Consider the following 20,557-nt stretch of genomic DNA (forward strand, 5'->3'; position numbering starts at 1 on the left):
CAGTTTAAAATCTCTTTAACAAGGTCAGAAATTAAGTTTTCAGGCTTAACTCCAAGTAAGTATAATGTCATGACTTTAATAACAACTGAAAATAAATTTAGACTTTTGAGCAATTTTTTTTTCTGAGGGAACACAGACCCTTGAAAATACCTTGGGGGAAATTACTACCTCTCTGGAAATTAATGAATCCTTATACTATCCCTGGAGGATTATGGGATGTTTTCTAATTTTGCATTGCAGATGAGAAACCAAGTAGCCTGGCCAATAGTTTCTATTTTCAGGGATGGACTGACTAGGACTCTTGTAACGCTCTTCCCTCTTCAGTTTGTCCGTCGTTTGGCCTTGTCCTTTTTCTCTAATACAAAGTAGGCAGATAATACATATGTGTTCTTTGTTTTAGAGTCTTATTTCAATCTCGGAAAGCCCCAGGCATACTCTCTGGCCTATTTAGAGCTAAATGAAAAGCCTAGTTTCTAGTATGTACTATTGTACTTTTCTTTCCAATTATTTGAAGTCTAACCTATAGGATTATACACCCCACATATGTTCATATGACACACTAACATCAGTCTGGGCCATGGGACTATTTGCCCAGTGGAATGTAAGCAGAAGTGGCATATAGTGTGTCCAAGCAGAAGCTTTGAGAACCATAGCATGCTTCAGCCATTTCTCCCTCCCTCTGCAATGACAGTGGCATGCCCCAGATAGGCACTGCTCCTTTTAGCCTGGGTCCCAGATGAGAAGATAGGTAGAGTGGAGCTGCAGGGGATCCACAGGTAACTCATAACATGAATAAGAAAAAAAATCTTTACCATTATAAGTGATTGAGATTTTGCAGTTGTTTGTTAATGCAAATAATCTAGCAAAATTTAGTAATACACAGTCCTTGCCACAGTGTGACAGATTTAAAATAAGTGACTCTCTAAGTACTAATGCACAGAAGCAGGTGTTCAGTTGGAAATTTACATAAAAACTTGATATTTGCATTTAGTTCATTGTCATTAGATCTTCATCATGTTAATTACATGATGTTAATTACAATCCAGGTACTTGAATAAAAGAAATGTGTCCCTTATAAAAGAGACAAAAGGTTGGGCTTCCCTGCTGGCGCAGTGGTTGAGAGTCCGCCTGCTGATGCAGGGGACATGGGTTCGTGCCCCGGTCCGGGAAGATCTCACATGCTGTGGAGCGGCTGGGCCCATGAGCCATGGCCACTGAGCCTGTGCATCCAGAGCCTGTGCTCTGCAATGGGACAGGCCACAACAGTGAGAGGCCCGCGTACCGCAAAAAAAAAAAAAAAAAAAAGAGACAAAAGGTTAAGCTTAAGTATAGCACTCAACTATAAAAAGGCAGAAAAAGTTCAGTAGACCCATGGCATTTATGGATTTAAAATTGACCACATACAGTGTTGTTAAATCTGTGACTTGTGGTGGTTTGTAGTTTTCTTGAAGCATGGGTTTGAATGGTGTTCTTGATGAACCTGCAGGGAGAGTTTGCCACTGTGTATGTCACTGAGCTTGTGGGAGGGCCTCTCTCAATGCTCCTCAAAACACAGTCCCTGGACCAGCAGCCTCAGAGTCACTTGGGACCTTGTTAGAAATGCAGATTACCAGGCATCACCCCAAACTTACTGAATCAGAAACTTCTGGGGTTGAGGCCTAGCAATCTGTTTACCCAACCCTCCAGGTGATTCTGGTGTTTGCTAAAAATTGAGAACCACTAGCCCTGTCATTTTCCATGAAGGCCTTTGCTACTCTCTATACCACATAGTGGGACAGGACCTAGAAATTGGCATTTTAAAAGCTTCCTTGTTATTCCTGATACAGGTGGCTCATTTTCACTGGCTTACATTTTAAGAGAGAATGTAGTAATGTTATTCAGAATATGCTTTCACAGTATAAGAGCAGACATTCAGGATAAAGAAACGGTGGTGTGTATATATATATATATGCAATGGAATATTACTCAGCCATAAAAAAGAATGAAATAATGCCATTTGCAGCAACATGGATGGATCTAGAGATTATCATACTAAGTGAAGTAAGTCAGACAGAGAAAGACATGTCATATGATTATCACTTATATGTGAAATCTAAAAAAATGATACAAATGAACTTATTTACAAAACAGAAGTAGACTCACAGACATAGAAAACAAACTTATGGTTCCCAAAGGGGAAAGGGGGTGGGGGATAAATTAGGAGTTTGGGATTAACAGATACACACCACTAAATATAAAATAGATAAACAACATGGACCTGCTGTATAGAACGGGGGACTATATTGAATATCTTGTAATAACCTATAATGGAAAAGAATCTGAAAAAGAGAATATATATATATATATATATATATATATACACACACACACACACTCATATATATATATATATGCGTATTACTGAATCTCTTTGCTGTACACCTGAAACTAACACAGCATTGTAAATCAACTATACTTCAATTAAAAAAAAAAAGAGTGAACATTCATAAAGAGCTTGGTATCCAGCAAATGTCAAGGATCTCATGTACATGCAATTTAAGGTAATAAAATTGATGTTTAAACACTCATTATCATAACAAATATTGGCTTTTATAAGACATCAAACCACAAATATGTTTACACAGTGTCTCCTGACATCCACAATGAGGAGTGAAGCCACTGTAAAGAACACAAAGCATGAAGTTCCAGTCCCTGCTTTTCTCAGCTGCACACTTTACCTGCCTGCTCATCGTGTGGTGCTGGCGGCCCTGAGGACGAGGGACTAGGAAGACAGGAGACTAGGAACCAGAAGTTTGGAAAATAGTTTCCCAAAGGCAGATGTCTTCAATTAAAACATGAAGGCAGAAATCTAAGTCAGATTGGGAAAGGTAGTCCTGGGTGGGGTGTGAGTCAGGATGAAGAGGAATATGAATAGGAGTCAAAAAAAAAAAAAAACAGCAAGAAAGAAAAGAAGGAAGGAAGGAAGGCAAGGAAGGAAGGAAGGAAGGAAAAGCGTTGTTAATCAGTTTGTTTTAAAGTCTTACTTCCCATCTCTTTTGCCAACATTATGCTCATATTAAATCAGCACCTGAGAACCATGACCTGCTGCTGATCTTAATGCAGCAGAACTATTTCCTGTGGTTAGAATGTAAGTGCCATGGGATCAGGAACCACGTCAACCTTGTGACCACGCTACTCCAAACCCTGATCAATCAGTGAGGCCCAGAGGCAGCTTTACTGTGAAGGTAAGCCTCCGGCTTCCTCCCTTGCACAGGTCACTTTTAATATACATAATTTTATTTTTGTAATTTTTTATTATTTTTCTTAAAGAGGACCCTGAAAATGATATAATCTCCAGATCTCCTCAAACGTGGATCCACCTCTGGTTAGGAGGTGAATAAATTGAGGTGAAATATGCTTGGACAGAGGTCAGTGAGAGCATGACAAGGGAAAAGATTACATCAATATGTAGAAGAAAATCAGCTATATACCTGGTGATTGACTGGATTGTGGAAGGAGGAAAAAAAAAAAGTGAGCAATTCCGTTTCTTTCTTTGACGGTATTATTAAGTTCAAAGGTAAATCATACGTAATGACAGGCTATCTAGATATCAACTAATATATAAAAGGCACCTCAATGATTCAATTCTTGCCGAAATAGAGAAATAGCTAAATTCCATTATAATTAGGTGGATTGCAAACTTGTTAAGTGACTGTACCACATGACACTGATAGGAGTGTCTAGGAGTGCATGAATTGCCTAGGCCTTTGTAACTCTTGTTTTCAATATGTTTGTCATTTGGACCAAATTATAAGCATATGACTAAATGTATTAGCATATGTGATGTGTTTTGGAGAAGACCAGAAAATTAAGCTAAAAACTCAAAAGGATGCAGAATTAGACTCTATAAATCCTTTTAATTGGGATACATGACTTGGCAGCAACATTGTTAAAACTGCCTGAGCTCACTTCATGTTGAGTATGTGATGTCCACCTATGAAGGCTAATGTCATCCTAGGCCACATTAATAGAAATGGTTTCTTGACTCTAGAATGAGGGAGGAATGGTAGCCTCATTTGGCTTCAGAATATTCACTGTTGTCTTCAAACAGTGGGTTGTTGATATGTTCTATCTGACAAGACGGGTTCTATTTAACCCCTCTGAGGATAAAACTAGGGTCAGTAACAGTAGGTTTGATTTTTATTGTAATTACTTTTTACTAGAGATATAAAAGGTAGACGTGTGGTAGTGAGTGGCCCATTGTATGTGTTCAATCATAGGCTGAAAGACAGTCACTTAGTAGGCATTTTTAAGGGAGAAAAGCATTAGGTAGTCGGTTATTTCATGTAATTTAAGGTATCTTTTTAAACTCAGTGTTTTCAAGATTCTATTACTCTATGACTCCTTGATAATTTTTACTTAAACTCCATGTTGTTGGTCCAACTCCTTCTGAGTTGTTCTTTTAACTACTAGAACTGGCAGCAACCCACAGCATGTTCCTTTCTGTGTTTCCAGGGTTTCCTTTCATGGATCCAAAAGATAAATTCTTACTGAGAACTAATCTACTATTTATTTTTCTGTTCAAGAAGAATTCAGTTTATTCATCTATAGTAAGGCTTAATAAAGTGTACTTTCTGGCAAAATTAAAAGGGTTAAATAAATTATCTTCACACAATAAAGATAATATATAGACATCTATGGTGAAAGGCCCATTCAGCTTATAAACTGTAACCTGATCGTTCTGGATTTTTCAGTTCAAGTTTTTTCTGAAAAAGACTCTGTAGTCATACTCTCCAGAGTTCTCAGCCACGTACCTATTCAATTAGCATTAATAAAACAGAAGATCAACTATCTTTTGCCCAAAGAGTTATGCTAGAAAATATTCTCTTAAAGATTATCCTTCTATTTGATGAATTAGCCAAATTTTCACAGTAAAAATATTTGGGATCTTGTATTACTTGGACTAGTAACACTTACTTAATTCTTTTAAAGGTCAATGAATAAAAAGGACATTCAATAACAAAAGAGACAGTAGAATTAACTTTAATGAGCAGTTATCATTACCAAAGCATTCTTTTATAAAATAACAAAGAATGATGACCAAATTTAGATTTAATTTTATAGTTTCTATGAAACAAGCTAATTAATTCTTCAATATGATCACCATAATTAAGAGGGAAAAATCTCCTATTGATTAGTTGAACTTATTTAAATATCATGAACAGTCATGGGAAAAGGTAAAACAAAAAGTCAAGATGAGGAAGCAATAATCATGTTCAGAAAATAATGAAATCAAATAGTGTATCTAACTGAATATAACCATTATAAAAGGAGATGAGAGAGAAAAGTGTTATTACAGTACTTTTGTATATTTTTTTTGTCCCCCAACATCTTTGTAAATTAGGATTTGCCCTATTGCTTCACTGAAGTCTTCACAGGAAACTTGGAAATATTAGACTACAGTTGGCCTCTGGGTTACACCTGGCAGTTTATTCTTTGCAACTGAAACTATTCAGGAACACTTGCAATCTAACTGCTTTCAAAGGAACCAGTGGAGAAAGATATGTTCAGTAAAAAGCAATAGGTTGTATTTAAATGACTCAGTTTTAAAATTATCCATCATATATGGCATAGGCTGTTACTGAGCAGTGGTCTACCACGTTCTATTATAATCAACATGTGATAAAGTCTTAAGAAATTGATATTTATAGAAACAATAGTAGGAAAATATGTGGAATTTTTGGTTCTTGTTTTAATGAAGTATATAAAACAAGAACAAATTCTGTACTTACAGGTTTTTAAATTTATCTTGAGTGCCTTTTATTATATCATCATCACCATCATCGTCATATACTATTATATTTAACTACTGTCATGGAATCTAATGTTGACCTCACAATTCACCTGTAGTATTGCAAATCCAATAGAGTCTCAGTAATAGAAAGGAAGTCTTTTTTTTTTTCTTTTCTTTGGCCATGCTGCACGGCATGTGGGATCTTAGTTCCCCAACTAGGGATCAAACCTATGCCCCCTGCAGTGGAAGCGTGGAACCCTAACCACTGGACCTCCAGGGAATTCCAGAAAGTCTTAATAGGTAACCTAAAAGACCCCTATTTGGATATAGAGCTTATGTTCACTATAACGCCATTAGCAGGGCTCAAGAATATCAGCTAGACAAATAAGAGCTGTAGGATTTAGTGAGTCATTCCAGAAAGAAGCACAAATCAATTCAAGCACAAACTGGTTTCTCTGCTCAAATGCCACCTTCTTCGAGAAGCCTTTCCTGATCACCCGTCTAAAATAGCTCTTTCATAGTCACTGTCTAATCATTTACATATTTTTTTCATAGCATTCATCTTTACCTGATGCTGTGTAACATGTTGATTTGTTTATTATCTCTTTCACCTGCTAGAATGTAAGCTCCATGAGGATCGAGGTATTTAATTTGTTCATAGTCCTACAAGCTGAAAAAAAATGCCTAAAAAAATTGGTGACTTTCAATAAATACTTATTAAGTGAATGCAACTCAGGGGAGGTCAAATATCTGCCAATGGATGAAAAGTGAAATCCTTCTGTCTTGTAGACATTTGGGATACTGAACACTTTTTACCCAGACTAAAAGCATAAAAATAGGGCTTCCCTGGTGGCGCAGTGGTTGAGAGTCCGCCTGCCGATGCAGGGGACGCAGGTTCGTGCCCTGGTCCGGGAAGATCCCGCATGCCGCGGAACGGCTGGGCCCGTGAGCCATGGCCGCTGGGCCTGCGCGTCCGGAGGCTGTGCTCCTAAATGGGAGAGGCCACAACAGTGAGAGGCCCACGTACCGCAAAAAAAAAAAAAAAAAAAAAAGAGCATAAAAATAATACAAACTTCCCTGAACCCAATTTTTCTCAGTGTGATAGTAGAATACATAAAGAGTCTAAAAAACCTGTAAAGCTTCCTTATGGAAAACAATTATACTCTAAATTTTGGTCATAAATAAGAGTCCAGATTTTTTGCAGCCTCCCTCTTCTATTGAACTGATTACAAGGGCACAACCACCAATGTTGAAACGATTGAATACACACAATCAGAGATAGATAAGTAGAATATTCTAAGCAATTAGAATGCAGTTACAGTCCACTGCTCTCAAGAGTAAATTAAAAAACAAATTTAGAAATATTCTGGGAATAATTAGTACCAGAGAAGTTGAGCTGAATGTAAAAGAAAACATTTATAATACATGAGATACTTTTAATATGTTCATGAAATTTTTTAGCATTTATGATTGTGTTGGGGTTAATTATTTTGGCAAAGGAAAGGATTTGAGAACTGTGGCAGTCAGATCAGTAAGCCACAGGAAGCAGTTTTACTCCATTATTTAGGGTTTTCAGTGAGTTTACACAGTGCTTGTGGGACGAGGAAGCTTCAGGGATTTATCTCATGGGGTCCGGAACTGCTGGGAGAACCCACTGAGGAGAACTGTTGATTCTCACATCCTATGTGGGAAGGAAAAAAACCAAAAAGACATTTAGCGAAAATAGACATCGCACCAAACACGGAAAGATCATCTGATAGCAACTGAGGCAAAACCAGAGATATCCTTGCATTGAAGCAGTGATGTTTTTGGTAGCAGCCAATTTGAATTAAGAAATGGAAGTATCTGTACTTTCTTTCTGTGAAGGTAGTGGTACTGTTTTTGTTTTTCTTTCCCATTAGTTAGCAACCATAAAGCAGTAATTGGAAAAAACTTGGTAATAATCCTACGCTCTTAATTTTTACTTGAAAGACAAATCGCAAGGAATATGTCATTTTAAAAAAACTGTGAGCAGTTCCCTGAGAAAAGGAATGTTTTTTCATAAGCAGCCAAATACCCTTAATGACACAATTGCAGGACTCTGACACTATGGCCCATTTTGAAATTTCATGAAAATAGCAAGTTAGTATAGAGAATGTAAATTCCAATCAAATCGTCATTACTCTGTTTGGTTCTGTTTACTTATGTCTTTTAGCTTTTTGCTTTTAAAGCACTGGCATTTTCATCCTTTCTTAGTTCCATTTAATATTTTCAGCACTCTGCCCTTTTGTTTATATGCAAGAAATGCTCATTCCCCTCTCCCCGCCCCACCAACCCCATATCCTATTTGCTTTGCTGTCTTATTCAGCACCGAATAAACAGCGTTGTTTGTAAAAGAGGAACCCAAATCGATGTTTGATACGCAATAGGCAGTTTCTCAGTTCAGATGGCCAACACCTGCTTCTAACATTCTTTTCTTAACATTCTCTATTTTATACAAAAATAAGCTTCAGCTGCATAGCACAGGGAGCTCAGCTCAGTGCTTTGCGACCACCTAGAGGGGTGGGATAGGGAGGGTGGGAGGGAGACAAAAGAGGGAGGGGATATGGAGATATAAGTGTACATATAGCTGATTCACTTTGTTATAAAGCAGAAACTAGCACAACATTGTAAAGCAATTATACTCCAATAAAGATGTAAAAAAAATAAGCTTCATATTTAATATCAAATGGGAGAAAGAAAACCATACTATGGAATAGCATTATCATAAAAAGGCATTGTTATAAAAAGACATTATTCTTAGAGTTTTAACTAGAAGGCACTAATGCCTGCCCATTTTCTTACCCAAAGCCTGAAAAATACTCTGCATACTTAAAGAACATAGTAATAAAAATCTTGCTTTGATTTTCTTCCTTGCCTAATTTTTCAACACATTCTAACTGATTTTAGCATATTTTGTTTTCATTTTAGGAGAGTTATTTTAGCCCCATCTTTTATTTGACTGACTTCATACTTCATTCTTTTCCTCCCTTTTCATTTTCCTGATTGAAACTTGATATGTTCAAAGCAGGAAATGAATAAGAATAGCCTTCCAGGTTATTTCCTGAAGATAAAACTCAGCTTCAAATCCAAGGAAAATAAAACTGAATTTCAATACCTAATTGAGGATTCTGAATAACAGAACAATTTGAGAATTTTTTTTTTTATCAAGTGTTTTACAATGCCTAATTATTCTTCAAGATTTGGTATCTGGCAACTCACTAGTGCTCTGTACTCTTCAGATCACTGAGTGACTTTTGCATTTTATCAACTGAAGATTGATAAAAGTTTTGAGCATTGTAAGTTTTCTACAGCACTGCACTTTGGCTTACGGGAACTGCACTATTTGTTTTGCCATGGGTTTCAAAACTTATCTTTCTTGTATTTTAATGAGGCGACACACATCTTCAAGCTGTCATGCTACTAAGCCTAGGTCAGCAGGCCACTGCTGGCTTTCCCTCCCTGGTCCTCAACTCCTCCCCAGCCCCCATTCTCCCTCTCAGCTCCTGGGCAACCTCCTTCACTTACACACAAAGCAGGGATGCAATATGCAGTGCTTTGATATTGGTTAAAGACCATAAGTTCTTGCTGTTGACGACCACAATATTTAGCTTGTTAACACAGTGCCATCAGGCTTCCTAACGTCTTGCAGACTCCATGGGATGAAAGGCGGCAGCGGCAAGGAATATTAAGAACGCTTATCCACAACCACTCAATGAAAAGGGTACATTCTTAAGGAAAATAATGCTTCCTCTTCAAAGGGTTATGGGGTAACAGATAAAACACAGAATTAAAGGCTTAGAAGGATGGGGGATGGCAGAATGGAGAAAGGACCCAACCCTGAGAAGCTAGTCAATCTAACATGGCTCAGGAACATATACTGTCTCCAATCCTTTTCTAAGTTCTATACCTTCTGGTCAAGAAGGGTTATATATCAATTTAACATAGTTATTTTCAAATAAAGTTTTCTTTCCTGGCCTTAGGAATTATTGTCAACATGATTTCAGGGTCAAAATACTAAAATTATTGAAAAATATAAACATCTAGTTTGTTTTGTTTTATTCTAAAAAATATTGGACTAAGACAAGTTTGAAGTGTCTGAACATTACTGAAACATGAGATTATGCTTCAATATGTCTTAGACATCTTGAAACTGGTGCTTCTGAAATTATCTAGAGATTGAGTTTCCATTAGGCAAAATAAAAAGTCCAGGGCTATTTTATCCTCCACATGCAGAATTGTTGCACAACAGAAAAAAGGAATGTGGTGTGATTTGTATCCCTAACAGAGAAGGCACATGTCAGATTGCTTTACCAAATTCTGGAAAATAAGAACAGTGTTCTTTTTTTTTTTTTCTCTTGCTAGGGTCTGGGAGAAATAGGTTCTGATTCATTCACTTATTCATTAATTCATTCAAATAACCTCGCCCAAATTATAGCTGCCTACCCAGTAATGCTTGTTGAGCAAGTGAAAGAATCAAGAATTATTTTATCATCTGAAAACTTCTTGGTAAATTCGGTAAAGGGCTTGGTAAAACACATTGCTGGGCCCTTCTCATCACTAAGTTTGAGAGGAGGCCAAGAATTTGCATTTCTAATAGTTCCCAAGGCACTGGTGCTGCTGCTCTGTGGAATCATACTTTGAGAACACTAGTCAACGCCACCAATGTTTGTTATACAGATTTTGTTTGAATTGGTGGAGGCATTTACTTGCTGTAACTGAATTTTAAAAAAAAACAAAAAAGTGTGTTTGTTTCTCCCAAAAGAAAATTGTCTATCCTTCTCCAGATAACAGTGGGGAGTAATCAGTCAAGTAGAACAATTCTTATTAGCCTTTTAGGTTACCTGCTGTGGTAACACTTCACTGCAGGGGCTTCCCCTGATTTAGCAGATGCACTGGGATCTAGCTCAGGTGATGGATATAGGTGGAAAGGTCAGTGCCTTCAGGGCAGGAAGCTCTCAGGGAAATGAGAGTTCTGTGAATTTAAATAAGTACTATTAGATGAGAGCTGAGGGTTATTACTCTTCCCTAGTTTGCTGTTTTTTCACATTTTCCTTTCTTGTTGCTACCAGCATTCTCACTTAAATCTTAAACACTTAAACTTAAAATCTTTGCCTGGATAGTTGACTTCTTGATAAATACTCATAAAAAGGTAAATTTGTCTCTCCTCATCCCTTCATGTTAGTCTTGGGCAAGTTCAGCTCCTAACCTGCTTTTCTTCTCACTTTACATGTTCTTCCTGGGGCATCTCACTTGCTAAAGCAGCATCTACCATCTACAAGGTCCAGCAAGCCAAGTCCACTTTCTCTAGCCCAAATTCATTCTAATTTCAGGTAACTTTTAAACAAACAATTTCATTTAGATGTCTCATATACATCTCAGCTGGTCAGAGGAAACCCAGTTGGTTGGCTGCCTAGATGTTTCCCAGGGTGGAATGGGGTGAATTTATCATAGTTCAGGTCCAGGCCTCAGCCTTTCAGGTTCATGAACCTGATCTTATCTAATGCTCTAATGTCAGCTATAGATAGGGGAACTGAATGATTCCAATCAGTTTACAAGAAACATTAAATTCCCAATTTTCTAATTTATAATACAAACAAAAATTTTCATATGGATCAGTGTATCTGCAAATCCCCCCCTTCTTTCTCTCTCTCTCTTTTTCTCTCTTTCTCCAGATATCAATAAAAGGGGCCACATGATAAGCAGAACTAGAGCTCTGACCTCACTGGAGATATTATATCCAGGCCAAGAGAGAGCACATCTATGCCCCTTTGAGGGGCTACTTCTCTAATAGTATGTTAGTTGCCATCTCCATATTCTGTCTTTCATATCGATGGAAAGTGCTGAACACACATCACCACCTCTACTGTCACAAATTGTCTTCTAAAGTTATCCTGTTTCAGACTGGAACAGGGAGCTGTTAGACTATCCCAGAGCAATTATATATATGCTAACATAGCTTGACCTTGTCTGTACTTCAGAACTCTGGTTGAGAAAATGTTACATCTAGCTTATATCTAACTAATCTTATTCATGAAGTGTTATTTTACACATTGACTCTCAGGTTCTGGGGCATCCTTGTCTTATTCTTACATTTTCTATCTTGGTTAATGGAATCAACATGTACTGTCACCTAGAATCTCAGAGTCATCCTTTTGACTTCTTCTGTTCCCCTGGCTACCACATTAAATCAAACACCTGCAAAACCTCCTAACTCTCTTCCTTTTTCCAACCTTTCCAATCCATTCTCAATATTGCTGACAATGTCAAACACAGCCTGCCATTTCCTTATTCAAAGCTTTCAATGACCTATATTTTTAAACTTCTTAGTATGAAATACAAGCTATTCTTGATCTGAGTTCTATAGACTTCTTCAGCCTCATCTCCACTACTTATCCAGATGTGCTTCCCATGCTCCAACAATACTAAATTACTGTCAGTTCCCTAAATTGCCACAATCTTTCACCCATGCTTCTGAACCGGTGTTCACCCAATCTAGACTATTCAGCCTTCAACTTTCTCTTTAAATCATGACAGAGTAGAGTCAATTACTTATGCAGAGCCCTTCTTTTATTTGTTTTATTTGCTTATTGAGGCAGATACCACATTATTTTTATTTTTATAACTATGTAATAAATTCTACTTTCCTCTTTGCTCTTCATTTAAAAATGGTTCCTCAGACTTCAAACTATACTCCAAAGCTACAGTAATCAAGACAGTATAGTACTGGCACAAAAACAGAAAGATAGCTCAATGGAACAGGATAGAAAGCCCAGAGATAAACCCACACACTATGGCACCTTATTTTTGATAAAAGAGGTAAGAATATACAATGGAGAAAAGACAGCCTCTTCAATAAGTGGTGCTGGGAATATTGGACAGCTACATGTAAAAGAATGAAATTAGAACACTCCCTAATACCATACACAAAAATAAACTCAAAATGGATTAAAGACCTAAATGTAAGGCCAGACACTATCAAACGCTTAGAGGAAAACATAGGCAGAACACTCTATGACATAAATCACAGCAAGATCCTTTCTGACCCACCTCCTAGAGAAATGGAAATAAAAACAAAAATAAACAAATGGGACCTAATGAAACTTAAAAGCTTTGAACAGCAAAGGAAACCATAAACAAGATGAAAAGACACCCCTCAGAATGGGAGAAAATATCTGCAAATGAAGCAACTGACAAAGGATTAATCTCCAAAATTTATAAGTAGCTCATGCAGCTCAATATCAAAAAAACAACCCAACCCAAAAATGGGCAGAAGACCTAAATAGACATTTCTCCAGAGAAGATATACAGATTGCCAACAAACACATGAAAGGATGCTCAACATCACTAATCATTAGAAAAATGCAAATCAAAACTACAATGAGGTATCACCTCACACCAGTCAGAATGGCCATCATCAAAAAATCTAGAAACAATAAATGCTGGAGAGGGTGTGGAGAAAAGGGAACCCTCTTGCACTGTTGGTGGGAATGTTAATTGATACAGCCACTATGGAGAACAGTATTAAAAAACAAAAAATAGAACTGCCATATGACCCAGCAGTCCCACTACGGGGCATATACTCTGAGAAAACCATAATTCAAAAAGAGTCATGTACCACAATGTTCATTGCAGCTCTATTTACAATAGCCAGGACATGGAAGCAACCTAAGTGTCCATCGACAGATGAATGGATAAAGAAAATGTGGCCCATATATACAATGGAATATTACTCAGCCATAAAAAGAAACAAAATTGAGTTATTTGTAGTGAGGTGGATGGACCTAGAGACTGTCATACAGAATTAAGTAATTCAGAAAGAGAAAAACAAATACCATATGCTAACACATATATATGGAATCTAAAAAAAAAAAAAGAGGTTCTGAAGAACCCAGGGGCACAACAGGAATAAGGATGCAGACATAGAGAATGTACTTGAGGATACGGCGGCGGGGGCGGGGGGTGAGGGTAAGCTGGGACGAAGTGAGAGAGTGGCATGGACATATATATACTACCAAATGTAAAATAGATAGCTAGCGGGAAGCAGCCGCATAGCACAGGTAGATCAGCTCGGTGCTTTGTGTCCACCTGGAGGGGTGGGATAGGGAGGGTGAGAGGGAGACGCAAGAGGGAGGAGATATGGGGAGATATATATATATATATATATATATATATATATATATACACATATAGCTGATTCACTTTGTTATAAAGCACAAACTAAAACACCAGTGTAAAGCAATTATACTCCAATAAAGATGTAAATAAATAAATAAATAATGGGTAAAAAAAATGGTTTCTTAGTTATTCATTAGTGTTTATTTTTATAAATATATTTTATAATTGTTTCTGGCTTCCTCAATAATCTTTATGAAATTTTTATTAAAATAATATCAAAATGGTAGACATCCTTTAAATGTTAAGTCGTCTCATTCATATGCATAATTTACCTCTCCACTAATTCACATCTTTTTTTTATATTCTTTAATAAAGTTTTTAAAAGTTCTCCATAAAGGTCTGTTATTCTTCGTGTTACTCTCCAAAAATTTTATACCTTTTTTGTTGCTACTATTTCATTTATATTTTAATTTACACTTGGTTATTGTTGATATAGAGAAACATGGTAGATTTTTTAAGTTGATATTTTATTCAATAAACTTGCTAAACTTCTATTAACTAATAAGTTATCTATTGGTTTTGTTGGTTTTCTATGTGGATGGTCATGCGTTTGCAAATAATAATGGTTTTGTCATTTTCCTTCAAGTGTCCTTTCCTTTTTTATACCGAATCGCTACACTATGTTGAAGTTTAGTGGAGACACCAAACACCCTTGTCTTGTTTCCAAACTTATAGGCAATGTGTCTAATATTTTTTTGTTGTAAAATTTACTGTAGGCTTTGGTTTAGAGGTCTTGTTAAATTAAGGAATGTCTCTTAAATTTTTCACTTTTGGGATTTTTTTTCTCGTAGTCTCTAAATTTTATCAAGTGCCTTTTCTGCATTGTTTTCTATATTAATTGAGATACATTTAGTAAATGAAATTGATAAATTTCCCAAATGTTGAATCATCCTTGCATTCCTGAGATAACTCTTAATTATACTGTGTTATTTTTAATATCCTATCAAATTCAGTTAGCAATAATTTATTTAGAATTCTCATATGTGTTAATAAGTGAAATAGACTTATGGATTTAAAAAAATTTTATACTATCCTTATCTAATTTGGAAGTCAAGGTTATACTAGTTTCATAAAATGCTTGAGCGTCTCTCTCTTTTTTTAATTATCTGAAACAACTTAAAAAATATAAGGATCATCTGTCCCTTGAATGTTTGATGGAAATCACCTGCAAAACTTTCTTGGTTAAACGTATCTCTTTCTTCTTTCCTTCCTTCCTTTCTTTCCTTTTTCTTTCTTTCTTTTTTTCTTTTTAAGAGTTGGCAACATCTTTGAATATTATTTCAAAACCTTTAATAATTACTAATCTATTCTTCAACTTTTATAATTTATTCTCATGCTAATTTTGGCATCTTTCCTTTTTCAGAAAAAGTACTTTATGTGCTCATATCTACTGAGGAATAGCACTACATCATATTCTCTCTTATTATATTTATTTCTACATTATCAATTCTGTTATATTTGTATCTGTGTTACTATATAATTGTAGCATGAACAGTATTTATTATTAAATGGTCTTCAAGCATTTTTTCTAGTTTCTCATATTCCAACCATTAGATATGCCATAATTTGTTTAACCAGTCTGGTAGCAGATTGTATTTCCCAGAGGTAGCCACAATCTATATGCCATCCCACATGCTCTTGACACTCCTTCTTTAAGAGACTAGGGTGACCCAATGGGTAGGGCTGGAATCTTCCACATTGTTCCTCAAAGGATTTCCTTTAGTAAAAGATACTCCCAAATTTGGCAGCCGTCTGCTTCATATTTGAGGTTCCCTACTTCCATATCCTATCTCTATGGCAATGTTAAGACTAAAAAATAGACAATAAAAACCTGATTTATCAATATATCTCAGTGGCTGTTGCAGCAGAAGTCACAGATTAGAACCCAAATCAATGGACTACTTTTCTACTATCAGTGTCCTCTTTCAGGGCATAGTGGTTCCTGATTTCTTGCACCCAAACCAGTTCTCTGGCTTGTGATTTCTAAGAAGGAAATTTTCACCTAATGTTTGTCATAAACATTAACCTTATAAAATGCTTAAGCAGCTTTTCCATTTTTTAATAATGTCTCTCTCCTTTTTAATAGTTTGCTTCTCATCTGTAAAAGAATGTTAAAGTGTAGGTATGTACTTCAGAAATTGTGAGGAGAGGTACAGTCTCATTTAGGAGTTTTATGGTCTTAGATTCCTATAACAAGGAGTGTAATCTCTCATACAGGATGCACTTAAAAGTGTTCTCATTTGAGGCAAGGAAAAGTTCCTTGAAATAAAAATTAGAGGATATGAATACTTTGGAAACTCTTATATAATTGTCCTTATAAAAGGCTGCTTCTATTATACATCCTATCTATAGGTCTAATTTTCCCAGAGACAGGTATTGGTATTTAGAGCTGAACATAATTATTTTAAGATGGGCCATGCTGCCATTTTTTCAAGGAGATAAAAGCATAAAAAATCCTGCACAGAAAAAATCTCCAGTTCAAAAGATGAAAGCTAATTTTGTTCATCCCATTGTTACACATTATTTTGTTATAAAGAATCTAAAGAAACAATTGAGATACTGTTTAATACTCATGTAAATTTGGACCTGTATCATAAATAAATGCAGACTCTAGTGATTTTGAATACAATGTACTTTAAAAGTGATATGATAAAGACAGTATTCCAGAATGATTATTCAAGAAACAATTGTCTAATAAGAGTTGCGGTTATAAAATTCACACCAGCATATGCTTAGATTGACAAGTTACCGTAGTCCTAACTGTAGAGTGAAAAAGTTTATTTCTTAAGGATATTCTTAACTCTTTCCAAAGTTACTTTGTTCCAAGATTTGTAATTTTCTTAATACCATATTAGAATCTTTGTCGTCATCATTAGCCAATGTGTTTATTCAGTCGTTGTTTGAATAGCTTTGATCTGAAAGTACCAAGATAAGCTTCCTGGAGACTTAACCTTCTCTCCTTAAAAAAAAAAAACACTTTCCAGTAAACATTGAGAGTTGTTTTGGAGCATGATCCAACTGCTTTCCTCTCTCATGTACTCTGTGCTTTAATGGCTCATAACACTCAAATAAACTGAAATTTAAATAGGAAAGTTTTATGAATTTAGAATAGTCTAGTCAGAGATCATAGGCAAATCTAAAATCATTACACATTCTCCATTTATTCTAATTTCTGCCCTGATTTCCCGTGAAATGAGAGGAAATGGATATGGATATGTGAATTTATGTTTCCTTTGTAAAGCATCTGCTCTAACTGGGTCAATGATAGGGTTACACCTGTTAAATGGTGGGTTGATCATAGGCATTAGCTTTCATTCCTTCCTCAAATCCAAGTAACACAACAATAAAAGGATTTTTAAAATAGCATAACAAGGACAAAGATAATTGGAGAGAACACAATGGTGGCAAATTATGTGAAACTGGAAAGCAGATGGACTAGAAAGTTAAATCTTAAATTGGCAGTGGGTATTTGAGGAACAACTTAATTTTATGCAGAAGAATTCTCAAAAAATTCAAATTAATGATACCACTAACCTCTGGGGGGAAGGTTGGGGCTGAAAATTAAATTATAACTGTTAGTCTTTTTTAAAAAGACAGTCTCAAGTCCTCTCCCCTTCCCTGTGAAGCTGGATGACAGCTCCTCCTCATTCCAGGAGTTTTAATCTCTGCAAAGTTAAAATATACTGTCTCCAGACTTGAAAGACTATACATTAAAATAGGGGATGAGCAGCCAGACTTTTGCCCTCCAGGTAGGAGATTAGAAGCACCTTCTGTGAGGATTCTAACTAGTCTAACTGGTCCAGAGGAAAGAATATTAAATCCTGACTAACACTGGAGGTTCTACTATAGAAAGGCCCTCAGATAGCAAGTCACATACTTAGGCACACAGCTTTCAATACACTGTTTAGTTCATTCCTCTTAAATCCAAAAGAGCAGACTAGATGCCTGTAATATTCAGAGAATAGAGCAGAGGTAGGTCTTAGAAGCCAAAGTTGGGGACAAAGAAGATTCTAAAAGTAACCAAGAAGAAAAAACAGGTTTCCTAAGAAGGATTAAGAAGAAGAATGTCTTGGCTATTACAAAGACAACTGGAATGTGGAAAACAATTGAGTAATGCCTCGTAATACTAAGGGAACATTATTTTCTTCCTAAGACTCCAGACCCAACAGATACCCACTAAATGCAAGAGTAAACCAAAGTCATTGTCAGACATGCAGAGTCTCCCTGGAGGATGTGCTCCATGAAAATAAGGGAATAAACAAAAAAGAGAGAGAGAGAGACAGAGAGAAAGACACATATAGACAGAGAGGCAGACACAGGTTCCAGGAGGTAGCACAAGAGAGAGACAATGGTGAAAGCAGTTCCCAAGACTGCAGAGCTCTAGCAGACTCAGAGATGCATCAAACTATGTTGGAGAACATTTAGCCTCTAAGAGACCTCTTCAAGAAGGAAAGGGTAGGACACCAGGGTACTTATGAACAAAGAACAGAGTTAATAATATGGGAAACGGGTTCAGGGTATACTTGAACTCTCTGTACTATCCTTGCAACTTTTTTGTGAATCTAAATCTATTCTAAAAGAAAAATTTATTTAAAAAATAGAACCAGGGGAGACCTTCAAGATGGCAGAGGAGTAAGACATGGAGATCACCTTCCTCCCCACAAATACATCAAAAATACATCTACATGTGGAACAATTCCTACAGAACACCTACTGAATGCTGGCAGAAGACCTCAGACTTCCCAAAAGGCAAGAAAATCCCCACATACCTGCGGAGGGCAAAAGAAAAATGAAAAAACAGAGACGAAAGAATAGGGACGGGACCTGCACCAGTGGGAGGGAGCTGTGAAGGAGGAAAAGTTTCCAAAAAATAGGAAGCACCTTCACTGGTGGAGACGGGGGGTGAAGAGGGGGGGAAGCTTCTGAGCCACGGAAGAGAGCGCAGCAACAGGGGTGCAGAGGGCAAAGCGGAGAGATTCCAGCACAGAGGAGGGGTGCCGACCAGCACTCACCAGCCCAAGAGGCTTGTCAGCCCACCCGCCAGCGTGGGTGGGGGCTGGGAGCTGAGGCTCCGGCTTCGGAGGTCGGATCCCAGGGAGAGGACGGGTTGGCGGCGTGAACACAGCCTGAAGGGGGCTAGTGCGCCACAGCTAGCCGGGAGGGAGTCCGGGAAAAAAGTCTGGACCTGCCTAAGAGGCAAGAGACCATTGTTTCAGGGTGCGCAAGGAGAGGGGATGCAGAGCACCGCCTAAATGAGCTCCAGAGATGGGCGAGAGCCGCGGCTGTCAGCGCGGACACCAGAGATGGACATGAGACGCTAAGGATGCTGCTGCAGCCACCAAGAAGCCTGTATGCAAGCACAGGTCACTATCCGCACCTCCCCTCCCAGGAGCCTGTGCAGCCCGCCACTGCCAGGGTACCGTGATCCAGGGACAACTTCCACGGGAGAACACACAGCGTGCCTCAGGCTGTTGCAACGTCATGCTGGCTTCTGCCACTGCAGGCTTGCCCCGCATTCCATATCCTTCCCTACCCCACTCGCCATCTGAGTGAGCCAGAGCCCCCAAATCAGCTTCTATTTAAACCCTGTCCTGTCTGGGCAGGAAAGAGATGCCCTCAGGTGACCTACATGCAGAGGCGGGGCCAAATCCAAAGCTGAAACCCAACAGCTGTGTGAACAAAGAAGAGAAAGGGAAATTTCTCCTTGCAGCCTCAGGAGCAACAGATTAAATGTCCGCAATCAACTTGACATACCCTGCATCTGTGGAGTACCTGAATAGACAACAAATCATCCCAAAATTGAGGTGGTGGACTTTGGGAGCAACTGTAGACTTGGGGTTTCCTTTCTGCATCTAATTTGTTTCTGGTTTTATGTTTATCATAGTTTACTATTTAGAGCTAATTATGATTGGTAGATTTGTTTATTACTTCGGTTGCTCGCTTCCTTTTTTTTTTCCTTTTTCTCCTTTTGTGAGTGTGTATGTGTATGCTTCTTTGTGTGATTTTGTCTGTATAGCTTTACTTTTACCATTTCTCCTAGGTTCTGTCTGTCTTTTTTTTTCTTCAGTATAGTTTTTAGCACTTGTTATCATTGGTGGATTTGTTTTTTCATATGGTTGCTCTCTTCTTTCTTTCTGTCTTTTTTCTTTTTACTTTTTAATAATGTTTTCTAATTTTTTATTTTAATAACTTTATTTTATTTTATTCTTTTCTTTCTTTCTTTTTCTTTCTCCCTTTTCTTCTGACAGGGTTTTGGTGCTCTGGCCAGCTGTCAGGCCTGAGCCTCTGAGGTGGAAGAGCCAAGTTCAGGGTGTTGGTCCACCAGAGACCTCCCAGCCCCATGTAATATCAGATGGAGACAAATCTCCCAGAGATCTCCATCTCAACTCTAAGACCCACCTCCACTCGACAACCAGCAAGCTACAGGGCTGGACACCCTATGCCAAACAACTAGCAAGACAGGAATACAAACAAACCCGTTAGCAGAGAGGCTGCCTAAAATCATAATAAGGTCACAGACACTCCACAACACACCACCGGATGTGGTCCTGCCCACCACAGAGACAAGATCCAGCCTCATCCACCAGA

Source organism: Grampus griseus (assembly GCF_964374135.1).
Source record: "Grampus griseus genome assembly, chromosome: 2".
In the NCBI taxonomy this organism is placed as follows: Eukaryota; Metazoa; Chordata; class Mammalia; order Artiodactyla; family Delphinidae; genus Grampus; species Grampus griseus.